This window comes from Apium graveolens, chromosome 10 (assembly GCF_009905375.1).
Source record: "Apium graveolens cultivar Ventura chromosome 10, ASM990537v1, whole genome shotgun sequence".
In the NCBI taxonomy this organism is placed as follows: Eukaryota; Viridiplantae; Streptophyta; class Magnoliopsida; order Apiales; family Apiaceae; genus Apium; species Apium graveolens.
In genome coordinates, this window is record NC_133656.1 from 230,103,524 (window position 1) to 230,111,337 (window position 7,814).

A 7,814-nucleotide genomic window follows, 5' to 3' on the forward strand; every position below is an offset into this window, starting at 1 on the left:
TACTAAAACTTTTGATTACACCATTTATTCTGTATGTATATCTTATACTTGTACATGTTTGATTTTATTTTTGTTTCACCCGTTTGGCTTTAATCTTTGTATTCTTAATTGTAACATTCCGCACTTTCGGACTATTAATTCTAAATCGAAAACTAAAACAAAATACAATTATTAATCCAAAATTCTATTACTTAATATAAACCCTACTTTCTGTTCTTTACCACACCGGTAATTCATCATCGCACTTCCATTATATAGCTTACTTATATAACAACACTTCAATATGGCTCTGCAAACTCTATTCGCTCTTTCATTCGCTGCACTTCTGTTTATTGGTAAGATTTGCATTCTTAAAAATTTATACCTTCGAGTTCATTTGATTTTTATTTAATGCACAAATTTTATTTCTAAACTAATAATTGCAAGGTATAGCTTTTTCTCGCCTTTTAATTATTTTGTTTTATTTTAATTTTAAACTAATCAGGCTTGCTTCAAAATTGCACCAATGCTACGGGTGGTGAATCGGCAACGTTCACAATCACAAACAATTGTCCAACAACAATCTGGCCAACTGCACTAACTGGTACCGGATCACAGCCGTCCACCGTAGGGTTTGAACTCCCGTCACAGGCCACTAATTCCATCAACATTCCAGCTCCATGGTCGGGAAGAATCTGGGCTAGAACATCCTGCACAGACAGGTGCGTTACCGGGGACTATGGCAAAGGCGCAGGATGTTGGTTTTATTATTAGTCTAAACTGGTTTATTTATTTTCAAGTAATTAGTTTGGACGTGGTCCTTTAGTCTTTGAGTTTTTATAGGAGTCGTGGGGAATAATTTGCAAGTAGAGTAGTATTAGGACTTTCAGTTTTATCTTTCCTGATTCGTAGCCATTAGTTAGCAAAGCATTGTTTTTTAGTCTCTGTAACTTCAGTTTAAATAAAAATGCACTCAGAGTATTAACGTGCAAGGTGTGTGTATTGTTTTTTTCCTTTTCTTCATCCTCAGAAATACTTGCTGCAAATTGACACAATAATCTGGTATCAGAGCCAAGGTTACTTGGTGAATGCCAAAATATATGCCAAGGATGTTGACTGTGAAAACGGGAAAACTCAAGGACGGAACTGTTAGCCGGAGCTACCCCATGCTGACGAGGGTTAACTATACAGCTTGGGCAATGAAGATGAAAGTTTATATGCAAGCCCACGGAGTCTGGGAAGCTGTGGAACCAACAGACAAACTCGAGGATAGGACAGATAAGATAGCCTTAGCCGTCATCTACCAGGGTATACCGGAAGATATACTCCTATCACTCGCTGAAAAGAAGACTGCGAAGGAGGCCTGAGAGGCCATAAAAACTACATGTCAAGGTGTTGAGCGTGTGAAAACAGCTAGAGTTCTGTCTCTAAAATCTGAGTTCGAGGCAATGACCATGAAAAACTCTGAATATCTTGATGATTTTTACATGAAGCTGACTGGACTGGTAACCAATATATGCGCTTTGGGAGAAAGCATCTCAGAGTCCTACATTGTGAAGAAACTTTTACGGGCAGTACCTGCAAAGTTTCTACAAATTGCATCGACTTTAAAGCAATTCGGGAACCTAGAAGTGATGACTGTTGAAGAGGCGATAGGATCGCTAAAACCTCATGAAGAAAGACTTAGAGGGCCCAACGAAGGTAGTGGTAGCCAATTACTGCTCACAGAGGAGGAATGGGCAAAACGCGAGAAAAATGAAGGAAAATTGTTGTTGACTAGAGAAGAATTATTGAGGAGGACAAACAGAGGTACAACTGATGGTTCTCAAGGGTATAAGAATCGAGGAAATGCTGATAACCGTGGAAAAGACATAGCCCGTGGCGTTTGTGATAAGAGCAGGATTAGATGTTTTAATTGCAACAATTATGGGCATTTTGCGATTGAGTGTCGAAAACCAAAAAGGGAAATAAAGGAGGAAGCAAACTTTGTGCAAATCCCTAATGATGAACCTGCATTACTTTTACTTTAAAAAGAAAAACAAAATGATGTTGCAATGTTAGTTAACAAGGAGAAAGTAACGCCTAAGCTAACCAATGTCAGTAATGGCAAATCTTTTGAGTCAAATTTGTGGTATTTGGACAACGGTGCTTCGAATCACATGACAGGGCAACGTACAAAATTCAAAGTGCTAGACGAAAATGTATCTGGGCAGGTAAAATTTGGTGATGGGTCTTTAGTCCACATAAAGGGAAAAGGCACCATTGTTTTGAGCTGTAAAAACGGGGAGGAGAGAATATTGAAGGATGTGTACTACATTCCCTCATTGTGCAACAACATTATCAGTTTGGGACAATTATCTGAGCAAGGTGACAAGGTAATTTTATGTGGAGATTTTTTATGGATTCGTGACTATCAGGGAAGGCTAATATTAAAGGTAAAGAAGTCGATAAACAGGCTATACAAAATCATTCTTGAAACCAGTGATACCAGGTGCCTTCTAACGCAGAGTGAAGAAAAAAATTGGTTGTGGCACAAGCGATTCGGCCACGTCAACTTTAAAGGCAATTGAATTAATGTCTGGAAAGCAAATGGTCAAGGTTTTCCCAAGATCAACCAGCCAAAATATGTATGCTCAGGGTGTTTGATGGCAAAACAAACACGAAAATCTTTTCCATCTCAAACGACTTACAGTGCCAAGAAAGCGTTGGAATTGGTGCACGGAGATCTCTGTGGTCCTATATCACCAAGTACGGCTGGAGGAAACAGGTATGTATTTCTTTTAGTAGATGATTATAGTCGTATAATGTGGGCATATTTGTTGAAAACAAAGGATGAAACCTTTGAGTCTTTCAAAAAATTCCGCATGTTAGTTGAGAATCAAGACAGAAAGATCAAGACTTTTAGAACTGATCGTGGAGGGGAATTCATGTTCAAGGAATTCATAGCTTACTGCGAGGAGACTGGAATAAATCGACATTTCACAGCCCCGTATTCACCACAACAAAACGGGGTTGTTGAACGTCGAAACAGGACAATGGTAGAAATGGCTCGAAGTTTTTTAAAGGAGAAAAATATGCCGGGATATTTTTGGGGTGAAGCAATAAGACATTCTATCTACATTCTAAATCGACTCCCTACACGAGCCATCTCAGGAGTCACACCTTATGAAGCTTGGTGCGGAGAAAAGCCTCAAGTCGGGCACATACGTGTGTTTGGATGCATTGCCTACATGAAAGTACCTGGTATAAATGTAAAAAAGTTGGATGACAGAAGTAAAATTATTGTGAATCTAGGCAAGAAACCTGGCATGAAGGCATTCAGATTATTTGATCCTGAAAATGGCAAAATCTTTGTGAGTCGGGATGTGATTTTTGATGAAGGAAAGGCCTGGACGTGGTCTCAGGAGAAAGGCATGACAGATGATTGCTCAAAAATGTTCAGTGTGGGTAATCATTTTGGAAAAGAGCCAAGTGATAAAAATGACCAGGGAAGCAATTTTTCTCAAGAAAATAATGATAGTGATGAAGGCATTGACTCGAGTGCTGATTCAGGGTCACCATCTATACAAAACTCAGATGTCTCGAACATGCACACAAGCTCGGGATCCGTTACATAAAGCTCAGACACAGAGAATGATAGTGAGCCTCGACGTTACAGGACCCTCCAAGACATCTATGCAAACACGGATGTGATAGAGTTGAAAGATGACGAACTTTTGCTTATGGGGGTCGATGAACCCGCATCTTATAAGCTGGCAATGCAAAGCAAGGAATGGAGAAAAGCCATAAGCCAGGAAATGAAATCTATTGAAAAAAATAACACATGGAAGTTGGCTGAATTACCATCAGGGAGGAAGGCGATAGACTTAAAATGGATTTACAAATTAAAAAAGGATGCTAATGGGGAAATACTAAAACATAAAGCAAGAATTGTAGCAAAGGGCTACGTGCAGAAACAAGGCATCGACTTTGAAGAAATATTTGCTCTAGTCACTAGAATCGAGACTGTACGCTTACTACTTGCTCTGGTGGCTAAAAAGGGTTGGGAGGTGCATCACCTTGATGTGAAGACAGCGTTTTTGAACGACGAGATTCATGAGGAGATTTATGTCACACAACCGGAAGGGTTTATCAAATGGGGACAGGAACACATGGTTTACAGATTGTTGAAAGCCTTGTATTCTCCAGGCGCCTCGCGCTTGGTACTCTAAACTAAACAAATGTCTGGTTGAAATTGGTTTTGAAAGATGCCCTTATGAAAATGTTGTCTACTCCAAGAAGGTAGAAAATGAAGTACTGATCATAGCAGTTTATGTAGACGACATTCTGGTGACCGGCTCAAGCACAACAATGATTCACGACTTCAAGGAACAAATGAGCAAGAGTTTTGATATGTCAGATTTGGGAAAACTTGCATATTACCTAGGGGTTGAGGTCGAATAGGGAAATGGTTGTATAGAGTTAAAGCAGACTGGTTATGCTAAGAAAATTCTTGAAAAGGTGGGTATGGCAGACTGTAATCCCACCAAGTTTCCGATGGATCCAAAGGAGTTAATTCACAAAGATGAAGAAGGGGTGTCAGTGAATCCCACTGATTATAAAGTGTCATTGGAGGGCTTCGTTATTTAGTACATACGAGACCAGACATCGCTTATTATGTGGGAATAATAAGCAGATTCATGGAGAAGCCTATTGTAATGCATCAAAATGCAGTGAAAAAAATCCTCCGTTACATAAAAGGTTCACTGAATCTTGGTCTAATTTACACAAAGAACAACAACAATAATATGTTGACAGGGTATTCAGATAGTGATTTGGTGGGCAATGTTGAAGACAGGAAAAGCACCGAAGGTATGGCATTCTATTTAAATGAAAGTCTTATTATGTGGGTTTCTCAGAAGCAGAGGTGTGTTGCTCTTTCTTCCTGCGAGGCTGAGTTTATGGCTGCAATAGTGGCAGCATTTCAAGCCATTTGGTTAAAGAATTTGCTGGTTCAGATAATGGAGGAGCACATTGGTCCAGTAGTCCTCTATATTGATAACAAGTCAGCGATAAATTTGGCCAAAAATCCAGTTTTCCATGATCACAAAAAACATATTGATATTCGCTATCATTTCATTCGTGAGTGCGTTAAAAAGGTGAAATTATTGTGAAACATGTGAGTACTGATAAGCAGAAAGTTAATATTCTTACTAAGGCGCTCACAACAGTCAAGTTTGAGAAGATGAGGCAGCTGTTAAATGCCCGGAACGTGAATAAACAAGTCTAGACTACGGGGGAAAATGTTGGTTTTATTATTAGTCTAAACTGGTTTATTTATTTTCAAGTAATTAGTTTGGACGTGGTCCTTTAGTCTTTGAGTTTTTATAGGAGTCGTGGGGAATAATTTACAAGTAGAGTAGTATTAGGACTTTCAATTTTATCTTTCCTGATTTGTAACCATTAGTTAGCAAAGCATTATTTTTTAGTCTCTATAACTTCAGTTTGAATAAAAATGCACTCAGAGTATTAACGTGCAAGGTGTGTGTATTGTTTTTTCCTTTTCTTCATCCTCAGAAATACTTGCTGCAAATTGGCACAATACAGGACAATGCGAGGGAGCTGGCGGTGTTCCACCAGCAACCCTAATCGAATTCACACTAAACGGTGACGGTGGAAAATATTTCTACGACATTAGTAATGTTGACGGTTTTAACTTGCCTGTTAGTGTGGCGCCAGAAAACTCAGAATGTCAAACAATTATATGACCTGGCGATATTAATGACGGATGTCCAGCAAGACAGGAGGTAAAAGGTCCAGATGGTGCTATAGCCGGATGCAGGAGCGCATGTGAGGCCTTTCAAAGACCAGAAGATTGTTGCAAAGATGCATTTAACAGTCCCGATAATTGCAAACCATCAGCATCTTCGACACACTTCATAACAAAGTGTCCACAGGCTTACAACTATGCTTATGATGATAGAAGTAGCACATTCACCTGCCCTACTGGACCTAACTACAACATCATATTCTGTCCTTGAGAATTATGGATAATATGTGGTTTGTTTATAAATTAGCTGCTCACACTTGCTCTAAGCACTACAATAAGAGCGCGCGCATTGCAGTTGAATAAGTGGATACTTCTCATATATCTGCAAAAAAGTTAATTTTTTTGTCAGACGCAATTTTATTTGAGTATTAATTTAATATATTGTTTCTTTGTAGTAACAATGTTTCTATTTTATGCAAAGGTGAGGAACCTTTACCAATATTTAAGAAGATTATAATTATAATTATTAAATTTCGTTAAGCTGGTATATAAGTGAAAAAAATAGGAGTTAATTATACTTTACACCCCAAAAAAACAAATGTATATGAGAAATTTGAGAAAATCAGATTACATTCGTTAACTTATATTTTAGCAATCGTTATACACCCTTTTCATAATTTCACTAAATTGAACAAGGGTAAAATCGGAAATTTAGCAAAAATATTAAGTAAATTAAATTTTATATCTTTTAAATAATGTTAAAAAATTGAACTTTAATACAAATTGTAAGTTTTTAATTTTTAAATAATAATAGTAATTTCAGTTTTGATTTTCATTTTATATTAATAATGCTAATATTTTTTAATTCTACAAAAAATAATTTTAACAATTAGTTTTGATTGTATAATTAAATTTAATTAAGTAGAGTAATTAAATTTTGAAATTGATATTATAAAAATGAAAATCGAATGTAAAATTAATAGTGCTATTTGAAAATTAAAAATTTATTATATTATAATTGATATAAAAAATATATATAATTTTTAATATTATTTGAACAAGATAAATTTTATTTTGATTAAGTATATTGTTGAATTTACGGTTTTACCCCTGCCTAATTTCAACAAAATTCTGAAAAGAGTGTATAATGAATCTCAAAGTTGAAGTGTAGGGGTGCAAACTGAATTTCCCAAAATTCTGGTATAAATTTGTTTTTGAAATAAAGTAGTAGGGTGCAAAGTGTATTTAACCCAAAAAAAATAAAAATATTGATGCATGGGTTTCAATCATACATCACACGGAATTTAAGTTAGTAAAAAAATTAAATAAGACACTTAATTTGGGGATAAAATTACGAAACAGAAGTAAAGTCTATCTATTATATACTCATTATGTCCCACTTCGTTTTTCCTACTTTGACTTTTAATGGTCAAACTGAACAAAATTTATCCTCAAATATTAATTTTACTTTTTATATTTTTATAAATTTCAAAATTGAAATTATATATTATAAGTATATTTTATTAAAGTAATTTTTTAAAATTTTATAATAATCATATGATACAAATAATTTTCTTTATGAAATTAGTCAATTTTTGGTCAAAGTGACAAAATGAATGAGGCCAAGGGAGTATATAATAGGCGAACTTTACTGAGACATTTTCATTTCTTGTAAAAGTACTAAATTGTCCCAATTATATATGTTAATGACTCTTCATATAATATACATGCATTAATTGCATCTAATTTAACATGCATGTATTATTTATTTTAACTCATTATTACGTATATTTATTATTATTTTATTATTTAAAATTAACAATTTATTACTATATATATAAAAATTATATGTATCTAAATATGATTTTAACACTACATACGGTGTTCTAAAAATTCCTGGTTCAGCCGATTAATCCATTATTAATCATGTTCAGCTGATTTGATTTTGAAATCCGATTAATCCTTACGTATTTTTCTTTATTGGAGTATATATAATTATTTATTAATATTTAAAATACTATATTCATTTAAATATGAATAATTATAAAACTTATGATATAATAATATATATTTCTTAATATATAAC

General features: G+C 35.1%; 1 pseudogene; it reads left to right on the plus strand.

Annotated features, from left to right (window-relative positions):
* The first annotated feature begins 283 nt into the window (after positions 1-283).
* LOC141689867 (thaumatin-like protein 1a) lies at positions 284-5,999 on the plus strand (annotated as a pseudogene).
* The last annotated feature ends 1,815 nt before the right edge of the window (positions 6,000-7,814 follow it).